Source organism: Narcine bancroftii, chromosome 4 (genome assembly GCF_036971445.1).
Source record: "Narcine bancroftii isolate sNarBan1 chromosome 4, sNarBan1.hap1, whole genome shotgun sequence".
Taxonomy (NCBI): Eukaryota; Metazoa; Chordata; class Chondrichthyes; order Torpediniformes; family Narcinidae; genus Narcine; species Narcine bancroftii.
Window position 1 is genome coordinate 308,354,210 of NC_091472.1, and position 19,128 is coordinate 308,373,337.

Sequence of the window (19,128 nt, forward strand, 5' to 3'; positions counted from 1 at the left end):
AGCATCCCTTCCCAGATCCAGCAGCATGATGAGGTCCAAGAAGGCTGGGGGAGGTTCTGTTGCAATGAATGGCTATACCAATGCAAGGGGTGCCCTTTCAGTGCTTCATGGTACGTGTTTGCTAGATGGATATTGACCCTAAGAGTGGGTTCATCTGTCCTTTGGTAGGTCTTCTTTTTCATCCTTCAGGGTGTCTAACCACTCTCTGCGCCAGGCAACCCTGATGGGGGAGCCGGTTTAGTCGCCGACCACCCGACTATGTGACAGGTAGTACTAGGTTACATGGTACCAGTAGCACTCACACGATTTTACATCATAAAACAAATAAAATAACAAACTGCTTGGGATAATATTTTTCTGTAGCCGTTAGGTTAAAAATAAGTGTTGCAGGACCTATTGATTTTTAGGTAAGTAGTTAAGCAATTTACCTCAATCTGTTCTGTGAAATATACATCAAGTTAAAGTTTAAGCATATTTGGAAAACTGCTATGTTCCAATAATTGACCACATGAGCAAAATCTTGACCTTCACAGACTTGGCAAAGACTGAAGAGCTCAGTGGTCCAAATGTCTCAAGTTTATTTCTATTGCTTACTCTCAGGTTTCAAACGTGGTGAATGTCAAACTTCAATCCATCTGTGTACAAAAAAAATGTATTTTGCACAACAACCAGATAGCTAGAATACAAATCGTTCTCAGTCCAAAAAATAACTGAAAATGCCATCTTCAAGCTTTTGTACAACTACCTACTATCATCAGGTGAATGAACACAGCTTTGAATAAAAAGCATTTATACATTTGAGCAAGCCAGCCACTTGTTTGCTATGTGCCAATTTTTTTTGTGCTATGTATTTTTCAATGAATTGAGTTTAAAATGGGGTATAAGGGGAGCGTGGCAAGATGGCATAGAAGAAAGATGTGTATTCCACCTTTCCCCAGCTGGATTACTAAATACCCGGTTTTAAAAAAGCATAAAAGTGGTTAAAAATAATATTTAGTTGTTTAAATAACAGTGATTTATGATGGCATCTAATGTGAAAAAATTTAAACCTCAACTTCAGAAAAAATTACTATACAAAAGTGCAGAAGAATTGAGGCCTACCTGCATAGCTGAATCCACGAAATTGTCGTTGGGAGTCTCCAAGCCTCAGAGGACTCCAGCCCGTTCGAGTTTGACCTTGGCGCCGATCCTGCCTCCCCAAAATGGCGCCGACACTTTGGTGAGCTCGGCCGTTGCCTACCCGCATTCACGTGAAGCCGTGAGCGTGGGCGGCACAGCCGACAAGGGGACCCGCGACCTCACTGGGCGGCCTGGGGACGCGCAGTGTAGCGTCTAAGTACGCTCCTGAGCATCTGGCAGCTTTGCCTGGCTTGCGTGGGACATCTCGGGTCCGAGAATTGCTTGACAAAGTATGGGCTGTGGCGAAGCCCGAATGCCAATGTCCCGAAGAGGTCAGGGTGCTGGCGTCGAGTGTCCAGACCTGCAGCCGTTCAGCTTAAGGATCTACGATGACTGAGGAAGAGGAACTTACCTTATTGGAATTTGTCCAGGAGGAAGACCACAAAAAGTGGAGGTGGAATCTGGAATGGATTCAGTGTTCACTGTTTTGGAAGGGATTGCTTGTCAAATGCATAATATGTCAAAATGAATATCAACTCAGGTGAATCAAGGATTTATGGAGATGAAAATAAAAATGAATACCCTGTGTGATAAAATGTCGACTATGAAACAGGTAATGACTGTAGTTAAGAGTGATATTAATAGATGTATAAAATCAGTTGATACTGTGCAAGATAATTTTAAGAAAAATGAAACTTTGAGTGTCAAAATCAGGTGGAAAGTAATAGAGAAAAAATGGAAAAAGTGGAAGGTTCTTTTGTAGATTGGGGGATTCAAAAAGGAGATTTATTGAAGAAGATTGATTCGTTGGAAAATCAAAGCCGAAGGAATAATGTGAAAATAGTTGGTCTTCCAGAGGACATTGAAGGTTCCGATCCTATAATTTTTTTTAAGCATTGGATCCCAGAGGTGCTGGGTAAAGAGCTTTTTCCTGAAGGCTTGGAATTGGATCGGGCTCATAGAGCTCTGAGTTTTATTAAGAATAGAAATGCATCAGACAATATATTGCAATTAATTACTTTGGTCAACGCATACCATTAGATGCAGAAAAAGCTTTTGATAGAGTTGAGTGTGATTTTTTTTTATTTAAACTGTTAGAGAAATTTAAATTCGGCTCTTTTTTATTGGTTGGGTTAAGGCTTTATATACGAACCCGATTGCTAGGGTGCTGACAAATAGACAGATTTCTTTACCATTTAAATTGACTCGTTCAACTCGACAGGGCTGCCCATTGTCACCAGCCTTATTTGCGTTGGTTATTGAACTGTTAGCTCAGGCTATTAGAAAAAAATGAAGAAATTAGAGGGATGAGGATTAAGAATGAAGAATATAAAATTAACTTACTTGCGAACGATGTGTTGGTATACTTGAAGGAACCGGAGCGGTCATTGAAACAATTGCAAGAGTATTTGTTGAAATTTGGAAAATTATCGGGATATCCAAAGTACAGAGTACCTATGGATAGATGTTAAAATTCTCAAAGATACACTACACTTAAAATCACCAATGCCTGAAGAGGGCGCACAAAATCAGTGAACCGGTGAGGACTTCAAAGGCCAACATGGCCTGTTTCCGCTCCGTAAATGGTTATATGGTTATGGTTATAAAGTTAATTGGGATAAAAGTGAAATTTCACCAGTTGGAGTGGGAGATTATTCTAAATTTAAAACTATTACAAAATTAAGGTGGACAAGTAAAATTAAATATTTAGGTGTGTTTATAGATACTAATTATCAATCATTAGATCAATTAAATTATGTACCTATATTAAGATGGATTAAGGCAGATTTGATTAAGTGGAAAGATCATCCATTAACTTTGATTAGTTGGGTTAATTGTATTAAAATGAATATTTTTCCTTGAATTCAATATTTATTTCAGTCAATACCTTGTTTTCTTACTCAGGGCTTTTTTCAAGATTTGAATAAAGCAGTGTGAGAGTTTTTATAGAAAGGTAAATTAGCTCGAGTGGCATTGCAGACTTACATGGAAGTATGCATTGGGCGGACTACAATTACCACATTTTCAAAACTATTATGAAACGGCCCCGTTGAAGTTTATTAGTAGATTGATGGATTTAGATCAGCCTCCTAGCTGGGCTAAAGTGGAGATGGGGTATATTTCTGTGGTTGAGATACATACATTTATATTTCATTGGAATTTGATTTTGTTACAGCAATATGATATGCAGATATTGAAACATTTGTTAAAGATTTGGATTTAAAAAAACAGGGTCTTAGGGTTGAAAGATAAATTATTAATTTTAACTCCATTGTATAATAATCAGTTTCTTCCTTTTTCAAAGTTTAATAATTATTTAAAGATTTGGGATTCTAAAGGTATAAAGACAATACAAGATTGTTTTGCAGAGGGGTAATTTCTTTATTTTAATCAATTGAGAGAAAGATTTGATATACCTGTAAATTCTTTGTTTGCGTATTATCAACTTAGAACTTAGATAAAAGATAATTATGGTAGAGAGGTGATTTTACCTACTTTGTCAAAATTTGAATCTTTGATTTCCTCTATTCCAAAAAGGGTTATATTTCAGTTATGTCTAATTTGTTACAAGGTAGTATGGATAAGTCAGATTGAGAGAAATCTAAACTTAAATGGGAGAGTGATTTAGTATTTATTTTTCCCTAAGTTGATTGGGCAACTATGTGTCAGGACAATGAAATTAAATTGATTAATGTAAGATATGGAATGGTTAATTATAATTTTTTACATCAATTATATTTGACCCTGGAAATGCTATAAAAAAATATGGGTTTAGTAATTTGGAATCTTGTTTTAGATGTGGCTCATGTATTGGAACTTTTCTACATCCCGTTTGGACTTGTGTTAAAGTTCAATAATTTTGGCAAGGAATTAAAGTAATTTTGGAAAAATTATATAATTTTATATTACCGTTAGATTTTTGATGGGAAATTTGTATTCGTTAAGGGGAATGGGATTGGACAACATTCACATTGCTTTTGTACGTTTGGTGTTATCAGTAGCGTGTAAATGTGTTGCTAGTACTTGGAAAAATGATTCTGAGATTAATATATCACATTGGCACAATGAATTGAAAGTATGTATTGTTATGGAAAAAATTACTTATAATTTAAATGATAATTATTCTTCTTTTGTTAGTAAGTGGTCTCTGTATTTGAAATATATGCATTTAGATATACTTTGAAATGTTATTAACATTTATAATATTTTCTTTTTGTATATATATATTTTTGCTCCCCTTAAGGGAGTTGGCTGAAGGGGTGGGAGGGTGGAGTAGGTGTTAATGTAAAATTTTTATTTTTGATTATTTCTATACTGTATGTTATGTTTTTTTTTCTATGTTTTAAATAAAGTTTGAAACAAAAATGGGGTAATTTTCTCAGAGCTGTGCATGGAAATGAATACAGTTTAAATTCTGAAAAGCTAAGCAGCACTTGTAATGAGTGAAACAGAATTAAGATTTTAACTTTGTCAACAGACCATAACAAATCCATGATACATATTTTATAATATAGACAAAATTTTAAAAACATAAAAACCATTATGAAATGTTTTGCAGGCATGACGATAGAAGCTTCCATTTCCCTTTATATCATGACGTCCACATATGGGCAAATGGGATTAATTTTGGTCAGGATCTTGGCTGAAGGAGACAAATTGAACTAAAGGGCCTGCATCCATGCTATATGCTCTGTGAATCTAAAGCAGCGAATTTACTTGCCACTGTCTTCTTATGTCTCCCATCCTGACTACACCTTTGATTCTCAGAGGCTTAACCCCATCTGCCACCTTTATACTGTATTCATACTTTCTCATCCTTTGGATAGCCAGTTTCTTCACATGTCCAACAACTGCACAGGAAAAAGAGAAAAAATACTAATCACTTCCTGCTGTTAAATTTGGCACCACAGCCCTGATCCCAGAATTTTTTAAATGTTTTTTGGCTCACATATGTCCTCATTTCCTTCCAACCTGTGAATGTTTTAACGATCAGTCATTGAATTTCACAGCCTTTGTTATGACATTTACATTCAAAAAGGAAAATTGGAAACAATTCAGATTTTAGATTTATTGTCAGAGTACATGAACATCACATACAACCCAGAGATTCTTTTCCCCTGGGGGTGGGGGCACAGCAGAGTTACCACTAATTGGTAGTGCAAAAAAAAACTGTACACAGCATAAACATATTCAGAAAGAACAAAAGGATATCGATAATGTGCAGAAGTCAGAATCCTTAAATGAGTATCTGTTTGAGTTTGTCGTTGAGGAGTCTGATGGTGGAGGGGTAGCAGTTGTTCCTGAACCTGGTCTTGCATGTCTTGTAGCACCCATATCTCTTTCCTGATGGCAGCAGTGAGAACAGAGCATGTGCTGCGTGGTGAGGGTCTTTGATGATTGCTGCTGCCCTTCGACGCCAGCAAAGTACTCAATAGTGGGAAGATGTGCACTTTTAAAAGGGTTAGGAGCATTTAATTAGTGTCCCTTGTAGTATAGAGTCACGCCTGCACTGAGTCAAGGGGTGGTGGGCCATCGTTATGATCTTCCTTGATCATTTTATGTACCTGTTCTCTGTGTGTGTGTCCTTGTTACCATTTCCCACAATTGCCTTCTGTAAATAAAACCCTTCCCCATCAAAACTGTTTGTCCAGAGTCCTTTCCTTTGAGACCTATCAAATCTGTTTCCTCACTCCCAACACTATCCCAAACATTACTTGGGTGATCATCATCTTGCCTCTCTCATGGCCTTGCAGCACTTACAGTATATGCTAGACAGAAGGTTGTGAGTTCATTCCTCCATCTTGTGTCTCGAGCATAAAAATAGAAAACACTGATAAATTTTCAGTATTCCCAATCTTGAATTAACCCCATTAACAGAGAGAAAAAAAATAAAGCAGAGCATGGGAAACATTGCAGCTTGATCTGAGAAGTTCAAATCCAACACATATTAAAACAAAACTTACCATCTTAAAAAATTCATCTATTCTATCAAGTCATTAAATTAATCCACATATTACTATTATCACTGGGTTTATGAAGACAGATTTTAACCTAATTCCTGTTTTCAAATAAACTGCAAAATCTAAAACTGCTGAAAGTTTGTCTATTTTGTGAAGGAAAAATAATGAACATTTTTATTGCATTCTGCATCTCAGTCAAGACTTTTTTTAATCATGCTGTCAAGAGTAAACTCTAATTACAATGAAGGCACTGTGAATGTAGTGCAACACAGAAGTGGTGGAGAAACTCAGCAAGTCATACAGCATTTATCGAAAGCAAAGGGATATAACCAATTATTGTTTTGGGCCTGAGATCTTCGTCAAGGTATAAGCAAAAAGCAGCCAGGCAGCATGGAAGTAAGGGTCTACCAAGTATAGGTTGATCAATTTTAATTAATGCCCACATGTATCTTGCTGCTTTGGGAAAGAATGCTGAGAGGGTTGTAAATACTTTAGAGAAGTGAAGGGCACCATGACATGGGTTGCCTGGCCAGTCCAGCTTAGCAAGCAAATTTCCGCTACTCTCAAGTTCTCCAGATCATGTGACTCACAAGAACAATGCCCAGGGATTGGACCACAAAGTGATCCCATTTGTAGATGAATATTATATAGCTTAATGCTGATAGGGTAATGCTTGTTACATAGGAGAAGACAGATTTGTGATTGATAAAGTCGGATTGCGGCATGGTATACAAACCCATGCATTTCTATGGTTGGGGAGCTCTTGATCCTCTACGGAGGTGACAGACCTTCTGCAGGTTTCTGTATGAAGTAAAGTGGTACTTTTAATAATGTTGTGGACCTGAAATGTATTTAGAGTTCAGAAGTGGGACAGTCTTTTCCAGTGCCTGAATAAAAATGGTGGGAGGAGGAGAATAGAGTAGAAGGGGCAAGGGGAGGTGCACGTGCCAACAGATCACAGGTGGATATGGTTGGGAGGGCTAAAGAGAAAAAAAAGCTAAGAAATGATGGGAGAGGGGTAACCCTCTGAATGAAGAGGGAAACGGGTGAGGAGACTATTTGATTGGGAAAGAATGAGAGTGATGGTGGAGGGGCCTTATAGTAACTGGAGGAGTCGATGTTAATGTCATCAGGTTGGTGAGTGCCTAGACAGAATATCAAGTGGTGTTCTAATTTACGTGTAGCCTCTGTTTGGCAGTGCACGAGGCCATGGACAGATGTGATGGTGTGAGAATGGGGAGTGGAATTAAAATGGTTGGCTACAGGGAGGTCCCTGTTATTGCATGGGAGCACCAGATGCAGTAGATGACCCCTTCAGATTCACGTGAAGCGGTGCTTCACTTGGAAGGACTGTTTGGGGCCCCAAATAGTGGTGAAAGAGGAGGTGTGGGCACAAGTGTAGCATTTCCTGTGGTCACAGGGGTAGGTGCTGAGGGGGGAATTAGTGGGAAGGGATGTGGAAAGCAGAGGGGAAGATGTACCTGGTGGTGGAAATTGCAGAGGATAATATGTTGGTTCTGATGCTGAGTTTTGTTTCACCCAAATTAGAACAAAATTTAATGGTATTTTTTTGATTTTAAGATCTAATACATACAAATTATGGAACAAATATATAAACTACTTATGAGATTTATTTTCTATTGCTGAGAACATGATAAAAAAATCCATGTATAATTATTGAATCTTCATTTTTGGAGAGTGGCATTGTACTTGAATCACTTGAGTTACAATTTTGAGGCATAAATTCAAATTTCATCATGTCAGATGGGTAATTAATTAATCTGCACAATATTTTTCAAAATTGCGATTCTGGGTCCCATCTATTCTTTGAAGAAGGAAGTGTGCCATCCTGAACCAGTCTTGTCCTTTCATGCAACTCTCAACTTACTTCAGAAATGTTGTGAATTAATAAGACTAAATGTGGTGAATCAGATTTCAGATTTATTGCCGGAGTACATTCATGACATTCTTTTTCCTGCGGGCAAGGCAGATTTACTACTTTGTAAACAGCATTCACATATCAACATATAAATAACTGTAAATAGATAACAAATATAAACAATGCAATACAGAGAGAATTTAAAAAATCAAAGTGCAAACATAAGAGTCCTTAAACGAGTCCCTGATTGAGTTTATTGTTGAGGAGTCTGATGGTGGAGGGTAGCAGCTGTTCCTGAACCTAGTGGTGTAAATCTTGTGACATCTATACCTCTTTCCTGATAGTAGCAATGAGAACAGAGTGTGTGCTGGATGCTGTAGTTCCTTGATGATTGCTGTTGCTCTCCAGTTGCAGTGTTCCCGTAGATGTTCTTGGTGGTGGGGAGGGTTTTTCCTGTGATGTCCTGGGCTGGTCCACTACCTTTTGTCAGGCTTTACACTCAGGGGTATTGGTGTTCCCATACCAGACCATGATGCAGCTGGTCACCATTCTTTCCACCATACATCTGCAGAAATTTTCCAGGGTCTAAGATGTCATACCAAACTTTGCAAACTCCTGAGGAAGTCGAGGTGCTGATTTTTTTTTTCTGCATGATGCCATTAGTGTTTTGGGTCCAGGAAAGATCCTCGGAGATAGTGTCTCCCAAAGAACTTAAATTTGCTCACCCTCTCCAGCTCTGATTCCCCCAATGATCACTGGATCGTATACCTCTGGTTTTCCCTTCCTGAAGTTACAATTAGCTCCTTGGTTTTGATGACATTGAATTCAAGGTTGTTATTGGTGCACCATTCAGCCAAGTTTTCAATCTCCCTCCTGTGTGCTGACTCATCGCTTTTGTTTTTATAAATACAGCCCACTACCATGGTATCGTTGGCAAATTTGTAGATGGTGTTATTGTCTGACCAAGCCACACAGTCATACATGTAAAGAGTAGAGCAAGAAATTGTGGAGGAAACACGTGGCCTCTCAGTTTGTCTGGAACATTGTGGATGATCACGTGTCCTCCCTGTCTGAAAGTTATTTGGAAGTCACATTATCTGTCAATCAAAGTTGGATTCCAACCACCTATTAGTCATTTAAATTACTTAGGATCATTATTGGTTAAACACCCAGGTCAAAACTGTGCAAAGCATCGATGCATAGCACATTGTTTCTTTCTGCCTCATGATCCAAACTCCGCACATCTCTCCCACCAGATCGCTACTGTGGACATCATTTAGTGTAGCAGGTAAGGTGCGCAGTACACTTAAGCTGAGCCGTAGAATTGCGATAGATCAGTGGTTGGAGAGAGCCGCACCCCCGCTGGTGCAGGGAACTGAGTGTGTGTGAAAGTTCCTGTCTGTAGAGTGTGTACACCTGTGTGAGCATGTAGAGCATAGGCAACCACTGATATCAGAGTTCAACCTGAGTCCGATGTGAATATCGGTATAGTTGTTTAGTAATATAGTAATTAAGCATGATTTCACTTTCTCTCCTGTTTGTCTCTTGTGTGTTCATGAAAGTTACCTATGATTGTAACATGTGTCCAGACTCGTCTCTCTAATATACCCACCAAATCTGACGTTCTTCCAAACACAATAGCAGTGCTCTGGTATTGAATCAAATACAACAAAAGAGCAAAAATAAATAGAATGGACAACCAAGCTTCAGATACAGCAAAAAAATCTCAACCTAACAAGGGTTTCTTTACATACAGGTGCTGGTCCAATTCTAAAAGGTTGCTCACCTTTTAGAATTGAGCAAGACAATAGCTTGATCCAAGTCTGCTGAGTTCCTCCAGCATTTTCTGTTTTTAACTATTTTCACAGCATCTGCAGACTTTTGTGTTTCAACTCAACCTACAGTCTTTTGAATTTGTAGCTTATTGAACTGCATCAACCTACAATTTGTGAAATCATACCAAAGGTGCCCTCTGCGATGGCATACTTTGAAACCATCTAATTGTTCCAAATATCCATCTGGTTCACTTACATCCTTCATGAAAGAAAATTTGTTCCCTTTAATCAGTCTTTGCTATCTGCCCTGTGAAATTTGGTAAATGGGATCAACATAAAAAAGATGAAGCAACTCAAAACTAGACACCCTTGAAGCTGTACAAGGAATCAACACCACTGTATTTTACCATAATCGATTACTTCACTCTATCACTGCAATCAATCCAGGGTAACAGACTGATTTCATGAAGGACACACCAGGAACTGCTGAACAATAAACCTAAAATAATCTTCAATTTGATGAAGCGACACAAGAGAATATACCTCCTAAAATGCAGAGACTGTGCTCAGTGATCTACAAGTGTTTTGATCAAATATCTGGAGTAACATTACATTCATTCATTGTGACAGTTACAGGAGGAAACAAGAATAACTCCAGATCCATCTTCAAGCAAAACTGCCCAGTGAAACATCTTGCCTTCTACTGGCTCCTGTCATTACTAAAGGTCATCATCTCAGCCAATTTGAAATACAGGACAAATTAAGAAAACTGATCACTCTGCCTACAAAGATTGAGACCCTGACCTTCACCATTATTAAATGCTTTGAGCATCTGGTAATGGAACACATCAAACCCACCTCCCAGAGATGCTCGGTCCATTTCAATTTACCTATAGGAGAAACCATTCCACAGGCAATGCTACAGTCTTGTCGTTTCACTCTATCCGGTCCCACCTGGAGAATGACACCTCAAATGCCAGGCTGCTGTTCATTGATTTCAGTTTGGCATTTAATACGATCATTCCCCAGATGATGGTGGAGAAGCTGTTCTTGCTGGGACTCAACACTCCTCTCTGAAATTGGATCCTGGACCACAGTCTGTTCGGGTTGGTAGCAGAATGTCGAGCATCATCACGCTGAGCACAGGTGCAACTCAGGGCTATGTGCTCACCTACTCCTGTTCACGCTACTGACTCATGGCTACGTCGTCAGATCCAACACTGACAACATCAGTAGTTGTCCTCATCAGCAACAATGATAGTGTAGAGGTGGAAAATCTCATGAAATGGTGCACGAGGAACAACCTGAGTCTCAACGTGGACAAGATGGAGATGATTGTGGACTTCAGGATGACCAGGAATGATCGCCCTCCACGACACATCAACAACTCTGTAGTAGAGAGAGAGGAGAGCACCAAATTCCTTGGAGTTCACTTAACTTGTGACCTACCATGGACACTCAATATCTCCTCACTTGTCAGGAAGGTGCAACAGCGACTGCACTTCCTGAGAAGACTGAAGCAGGCAAGGCTACCGGCCACCATTATGCCAACCTTCTATAGGAGCTCTTTCAAGAGTGTCCTGGATGGCTGCATCATTGTGTGGTACAGTTGCTGCAGATAAATGGATCGGAGGTCAATCCACAGGACCATAACACTCCAGTGATCCACAGTGAGGATCACTGGAATCTCCCTCCCCAGCATTGATGTGAACAACTGGGATCATTGTCTGATGAGGGGCACAAAATTGTTGAGGACCCCTTCCTCCCTGCTCACAGCATCTTTCAGCTGCTCCCATTGGGGAAGAGATACAGGAGTATCACCAGGCTAAGGAATAACTTCTTCCCATGAGCACTGAAAATGCTGAACGACCAAAGAAACTACTCACACTAACCATCCGAGACTCTCATTTGCACAAAACAAAATTAATTATTTTATAGATAAAATACTTGTCCTGTATATGTATTGTTTGTCTGTATGTGTGTTATTTGTGTGCCCGCATGTTTTGCACCGAGAACCGGAGAACTCTGTTTCACGGGTTGTACTTGTACACTCAGATGACAATAAACTTGACTTGAGATGAGAAACATTCTGAATGCAATACCAAAGATACTTGTAACAGAAATAGTTGCACCACCAGCTGACACAATTTGCCTGATAATGTGGGTAATTATCCTGTCACAAAAAGCAGAACAAAATCAGACTGGCTACCTATTCATCTGTTTCAATCCTTAAAGAAAGTAAGATTCTTTTTATGTCATGTAATAAAAAAGTTAAAGCAATATTACACAAAATTTCCTTTAGTCTACTGAAGGGAAGACAAAGATTCTGCATCAGCAGAAATTATTCAGCCCTCGTCAGAGAGAGTGAAAAGCAGAATACAGTTCAAAGCATCAGCAATCTGAGCTCCAAGCCTCTGACACAATCAGGAAGCCTTCAATGCCCTTGGCACCCTCCTACTTCTTGATTCCGATACCTGGTAGCCTTTTAGCCAGTCTCCAGAAGTCTGCAGCCTGGTGAAAGTCATTTGACTGGTCACCAGCAGCCCATAGCCTGCATGGATTCCTCACCTTGAGCAACCACAGCTTGCCTCCTGCATGTTCTTCAGCCTCAGTGCCTTTTACTGGTCCACCATTGTGGTCATCTCATCTGTTTCTCCTTCTCAATTTGGGGGGGGGGGGGGGGGGGGGAATGGTGGTCACCCTGTTTTGGTGCCTTGCGCTAGTTCTCTTGTTCCCCAGAGACTGCAAACTCTCAAGGCAGCTGGTGAACTGAGGCACCACCATCTTGGACCATCATGGTTCATGGATTTTAAAAGAAGCCACCACTGGTTCTTGTAACAGGCTGTTTTAAGCCTTTAGCGAGCCGACTGCAGTCAGACTGGGCATTTGAATCCCGCAGGAAAGTGCTGTGTCTCTGCTCCCTGCAGGTCCACACCAACGGCAGCCCTGCATCTATAGCAGCTCCGCCAACGCTGCTATTTTTAAATTTCTTTTTACTGATGCCATCAGTAAAAATTATGATTCCACAATTCTCGCACCAATGCTCACTGAGTTTTGCCAAGATGACTGGGCTCCAGAGCTTTAATCCAAACATGAGATGAATTTCAAAAGTGTTGCTTGTAACTGAGCTTGGTGCCAGTGATCCACTTAGTGGATATGACATCAGAAATTAATGAAAAAAACTGAAGTCAATGGGAATCACTTTCACACAATCATCTCTAGTTCTCGCTTTCCTTAAATCACAGCCTTTCTTTTCGATGACAGAAAACAACTAACTTCCATCACAGCCAGAATCCAAGTTACTATGGGGTTCAGTTCCTGAAAACTGTTTGCAAGTTGGAAATGAATAAAAAACTGTGGGAGGGGATTGCATAAATAGTGATGATGGAAGAGCAAAGTGTGGGAAGAGAAGTGGCCAGTCAGGCTCATCGACAGTGAGAGAATCAGCTCATTTTGTCAATTGTTAAGGCCCAAAGACTACGAGACTATTCAGCCTTTCAAGTCTGCCCTGCCATTTAACCATGAGCTGATCCATTTTCTAACTCAGCCCCATTCCCAGCTTATTCCCCATAACCAGTAGAGGTATTTATGCACAAAAGCCATGTTATCGCCTGCTCGTTAGTTAAAAAAAAGGCAATTTTACCTTTTATGCAGAGGACAGAAAAGGCAGATCATGCAGTCCTTTTATATAGCCCAGAGCACCGTGCCAGCTTCCCTGGGTAAAAAGGAGCAGGACGTGCAGCAGAGCAGTGGCCTTCCTGCAACAGCCCCACAACCCTGCGGCCTGAGCCCTGTTGCCTGACAGCAGCCCCCCCCCCCCGACCCGCTTCCTCAGCCCTGTTGCCTGATAACCTCCCATTCGGCTGTCTGTCAGCCCCCGCCCTGCTACCTGAACCCGACTGCCTGACGGCTCCCTACGCCACTGCCTGACAGACCCCCGCCCCGCTGGGCAGTTCATGGAATCTGCAAGCCCCGTACATCGAACATTGAATGAAGCTGTGCCACTGCCAGGAGCCTGAAGTGTCCCGGCCATTCGATCCAAGGGGCAGCATGAGGGAGTGGGTGGCATGAGAGAGCGGGACAGGGGAGTGGCATGAGGGAGCGGGTGGCACGAAGAGCATGGCGGAGTGAAAAAGTGCAACCTGACAGCTCCACCGGCTACTCTGTGACAGTGCAGCGGGGCGACAGGGTTGTCAGCGTGATGTCAATCATCTTACCTTCCTGTTTGGAGCCACAACCCTTTTACGCAGGAGGTGGAACGACTTTGCTCTACCGGACACTACCCTCCTAAATGCAGGAAATGTGGAGCAAGTTGGACCAGCCAATTCCCCCTCTGGTCCTTTTATAGAGATAAGTGGAGTGTCTTAAAGGCAGAAGAAATCTGCCTTTACATATCACTAATTTTCACTACAAAAGGGCCTACTGATATCCTATCAACTCTGTTTAAATACACCCAATAACCTGATCACCACAAACACCTGTGGTAACAAATTCTACAGTTTTACCATTTTCTGGCTGAAGAAATTGCTAAGCAGATGTCCTTCAATCCTGTTGTGCCCTCTTGTCCAATACTCTCCCATCATGAAAAATAACCTTTCTACTGGTACACTGTCCTTTGCTTCAACATTCAGAATCAGAACCAGAATTTATTGTCATGAACAACTCACAACATTCAGTGTTTTGGAGCAGCATCACAATGCAAACATTCGTAAAAACCACCTTCTCAAAAATTAATGAAAATAGTGCACAAAAAGTCCAAGAAGGTAGTGGTTGGACTGGTTCATTGATTATTCAGGAGTCTGATGGAAGTAGGGTAGAAGCTGTCCTTGTGCCGCTGAGTGTGCATCTTTAGGTTCCTGTACCTTTTTCCCTGATGGTAGCAGAGTGAAGAGGACATCGCCTGGGTTGTGGGAAAACCTTAGGATAGAGGCTGCTTTTGTAAGACGCCTTCTCTTGTAGATGTCCACGATGGAGTGAAGTCTGGTGCCCATGATGTTACAGGCTGAGTTTACAATCCTCTGGAGATTTTTCTTGTCTTGAGTGTTGGCATCTCCGTACCAGACAGTGATGCAACCAGCCAGATGCTCTCCATGTACACCTGTAGAAATTTTTGAAATTATTTGGTGAATACCGAATCTCCTGAAACACCTCACCAAGTATAGCTGCTGGCTATCCTTCTTCATGATTGCATTGACATGGAAACTCCATGACAGATTCTTGGATATGTTGACACCAGGAATTTGAAGTTCTTGACTCCCTCCACGACTGAGCCCTCAATGAGGACTGGATTGTGTTCTCCAGACTTCCTCCTGAAGTCCACAATTATCTCCTTGGTTTTGCTAATGTTGAGCACAAGATTGTTGGTGTGACACCACTCAACGAGCTTATCTATCTCCCTCCTGTACGCTTCCTCATTGCTGCTTGAGATTCTGCCGACAACCATGGTGTCATCAGCAAATTTGTAGATAACATTGGAATTGTGCCTAATCACACAGTCATGTGTGTATAGTAAGTAGAGTAATGGGCTAAGCACTCAACCTTGAGGTGCACCTGTGTTGAGGAGATGTTGCTTTTAATTTGTATTGACTGTAGTCTTTCAATAAGGAAGACAAGGATCTAGTTGCAGATGGTGGGGATGGGGTGCAGAGACACAGGGTTGGTAGCTTCTGACCAGGGAATAATGACATTGAAGGCTGAGCTGTAGTCTATGAAGAGTTACCATACGTTGGAGTTGCTGTTTTCAAGGTGATCCAGAGCTGAGTGGAGAGCCAGTGAGATCCCTCCTCCCCCTAAATTCCAATGAGTACAGGCCAATAGATGTCAAATGCTCCACTTAGGATAACTTTTTCATTCCAGGAATCATCTTTGTGAGCATCCTCTGAACCCTCACCAACATCAGCACTTTTTTTCTGAAGTGAGAACCAAAACCTGCTCACAATACTCCAAGAGAGGTCTCACTAGACTCAACGTCATATCTCTGCTCTTGTATTTTATTCGTCTTGAAATGAATGCTACCATTGCATATGCTTTCTTTACCTCTGACCCAACATGCAGTTTACCTTCAGGCTATTCTGCACGAGAACTCCCTTGCCCCTTTGCATCTGGCAATTTTCATTTTTCTCCCCAGTTAAAAAAATAGTTTGAGTGTCTCACTTTTCATTCTTCCAAGTTCTCAGGTTGCAGGCAATTCTTATGCTGTGCACAGAATTAACATGTACAAAGTTCACCAGGCTTTGGTGCTCGAAAGGTAAATGTTTACCACTCACGAAGGTTCTCGTAGAGATTTGTTGCTCCAGGATTTCCACAACTGAGGTACCACCATTAGTCACCTCAATGTCCTGCTGATGAAACTTGCCCCATCAGGGTTCTCCAGATGATCACCTCTTTATTCAGACTATCACAATGTTCCTTTCTGCTCTTATTCCAAGAGAAACATCAGACAGATAGCACTTCCAGCCATCCGCCACTCTGGAGCTTTTCATTAAATTCCAAAAAGCTTCTCCTGCGTGTTTCAGTTGTGACTGTTCAGTCTGTCTGTCTCTCTCTCTCACTCTTGCAAAACCGCCTTCCTTCTTCAACAAACAATAAGAGTCAGTTTTCTGTTCCCATCTGTTGTTTTTAGGTAAACAAGAACCCAGGAGTGATTTTTCTGTGCATGACATCATTTCAATTAGCACCTACTTGTGAAATATGCATAGCATTCTCCATAGTTTCTGTAAAGTCACTGAATATGAATTCTTCAGTATTTCAAATCTGTTTTAAAGTGTCTCTATGTATGTAACCTACTCTAATTTTACCAATTTATCTTCCAAATACATCTACAAATATTCTATCACAACATCCACTGCATCTCCTTTATCTTGCCTGCTTGTCACTTACAAAAATTCCAACAAGTTTGTTCAGCAAGATTTTCCCCTGAGGAAACCACACTGGCTTTGTCCTTTCTTGTCATGTACCTTCAAGTACTCTATGATCACATCCTTGACAATCGCCTCCAGCATCTTTCCAACCACTAACATCAAGCTAACCAGTCTATAGTTTCCTTTTTGCTGCCTCCCTCTCTTCTTGAATAGTTGGGTGACATTTACAATTTTTCAGTCCTTCAGGACCATACCAGTTTGGAGTGGGGCAAAGGGAAGAAGGCACATGAAAATGGCCCATTCCCACCTGGCAGAAAATGTTTTCAGATTTGCAGCAGCCAGCAAGTCCATTCCCATCCACACTGCTGGTGTCCTAAAATCCTGTTTGAAACTGCAAGGTGTTCGAACTTATTTGCAAATTGATTATTTTCTTATTGATAATTAATTGATTCCACTGACTAATTTTTATAATTATCAGATCATACCCCTGTTGCATTATCTATGATTTTTCCTGGCTTCCCTCAAATAAAAAGACATTGGCATTTCAATTCGAGTTTATTATCAGGTAATGACGTTGTGAAATTTATGGAGGAACAGATAACTTTTTTTCTTTGATACAACCATTTCATATGAAATTTCTAGTTTGATTTTTTGAAATGCTTTGAAAGCTTTTCTGGGGTCAAATTATATCTTATACTGTGAATATAAAAAGGAAAGCCTTTAAACAAAGATTAGAATTAGTCAATCAAATGAAACAATTAGATTAACAATACACTCAAATTAAAAATCCTAATCCATATTAAAAAAGTTGAACTTCGAACTAAATTTGATCTCTTTTCAACATATCCTATTGAATACCAACTGTTGAAGAGTAAGAGTCAGTTTTATATTCATGGTGATAAATCTGGTAAGATCTTAGCTAATCAGTTGAAAGATTTTAAAGCTAAGCACCAAATTACAATGATTCAAAAGGAGGATGATAACATTACTACAGATAATTCTGAGATAAATGACACATTTAGGAATTTTTATTCCCGACTCTATACTTCTAAATTCACAAATGATTGCAGTTCAATGGAAGGTTTCCTGGAGCACTTAAGTATTCCAACGCTTTCTTCGGATGACCAAATGATACTCGATGAGCCTGTATTGCAAGAGGAAATAGTTGCTGCCATTTCTTTACTACATTCTGGAAGAGCTCTGGGACCCAATGGGTTTCCAGTGAAGTTTTTCCAAATCTGCTATCATCCCAATTAAGACTGTGCTATCAAATTCGTTTAGGCAGGGTAATCTAATGGCAATATTTGATGAAGCATGCATATCTCTCATAAAGAAAGGTAAAGATTCAACTGAGTGTTCCTCCTGCAAGCCAATTTCTTTATTAAATTTTGATTTAAAATTTTTGGCTAAGATTTTGGCCCATAGTTTGGAAAGTATCTTACCATCTATCATTTCTGAAGATCAGACTGGTCTTATTAAAAACCATTACTCTTATTTTAAATATGTTGCTTATTTGATATTTTGTACTAACCTTTCAGTGTGACACCTGAATGTGTTCTTTCCCTTGGTGCAGAGAAAGCATTTGATTGAGTTGAATGGACTTTAGAAAAATCGATTCACAATTTTAGAAAAATTCAATTTTGGATCAGGTTTTATTACATGGATTAAATTATTGTATTCATGCCCTATGGCTTCAATTCTTACTAATTTTCAACAGTGACAACCTTTTAATCCCCAATGGGGAAACCCAAGACTGATCTTTAAGCTCATTACTCTGATTTAGCCATAGAGCCATTAGCAATTGCATTTCAAGAATGCAGGAATATTTCAGGGATTTGTAGGAAGGAAATTGAACATAAAGTTTCCCTTTATGTGGATGATCTTCTCCTTTTCTCATCAACTCCACATTGTCAATAGTTTCTCAAATTATTAAGTTTTCAGGATATAGATTAAATCTGCATCAAAGTGAAATTTTCCCTTTGAATACACCTGCATCAGTGTACACTAATATTCCTTTTAAGATTGTGGAAACATCAATTTAACTATCTTGGTATTACAGTTACAAAGAATCTTAAGTACCTTTTAAAGAAAATGTTCTTATATTGAAGTGTTTTTAAGACATTGGTGAGGCCAAATATGGAATACTGTGTACAGTTCTGGGCAGCTAACTACAGGAAGGATATCAATAAGATTGAAAGAGTGTGAAGATTTACTGGAATGTTGCCGGGTCTTCAAGAGTTGAGTTACAGGGAAAGATTGAATAGGTTGGGAATTTATTCCTTAGAGAGAAGAATGAGTGAAAATTTTATAGAGGCTTACAAGATTTTAAGAGGTATAAACAGAGTGGATGGAAATAGGCTTTTTCCACTTCGATTAGGGGAGATGATTAAGAGAAGGGGGAAAGGTTTAGGTGGAACATTAGGGGGAAGTTCTTTACTCAGAGAGTAAAGAATGTGGAATGTGGAAAATGAATGTGGAATGAGCTGCCATCTGATGTGGTGAGTGCGGGCTTGATCGTGTGTTTTAAGAATAAA

General features: G+C 40.0%; 1 protein-coding gene across 1 annotated transcript in view; it reads left to right on the forward strand.

The window, feature by feature from the left end:
* The window catches only part of ube2e3 (ubiquitin-conjugating enzyme E2E 3 (UBC4/5 homolog, yeast)), a 143,843-nt gene that overhangs the window by 12,078 nt on the left and 112,637 nt on the right, over window positions 1–19,128 (forward strand). The window lies entirely within an intron of this gene.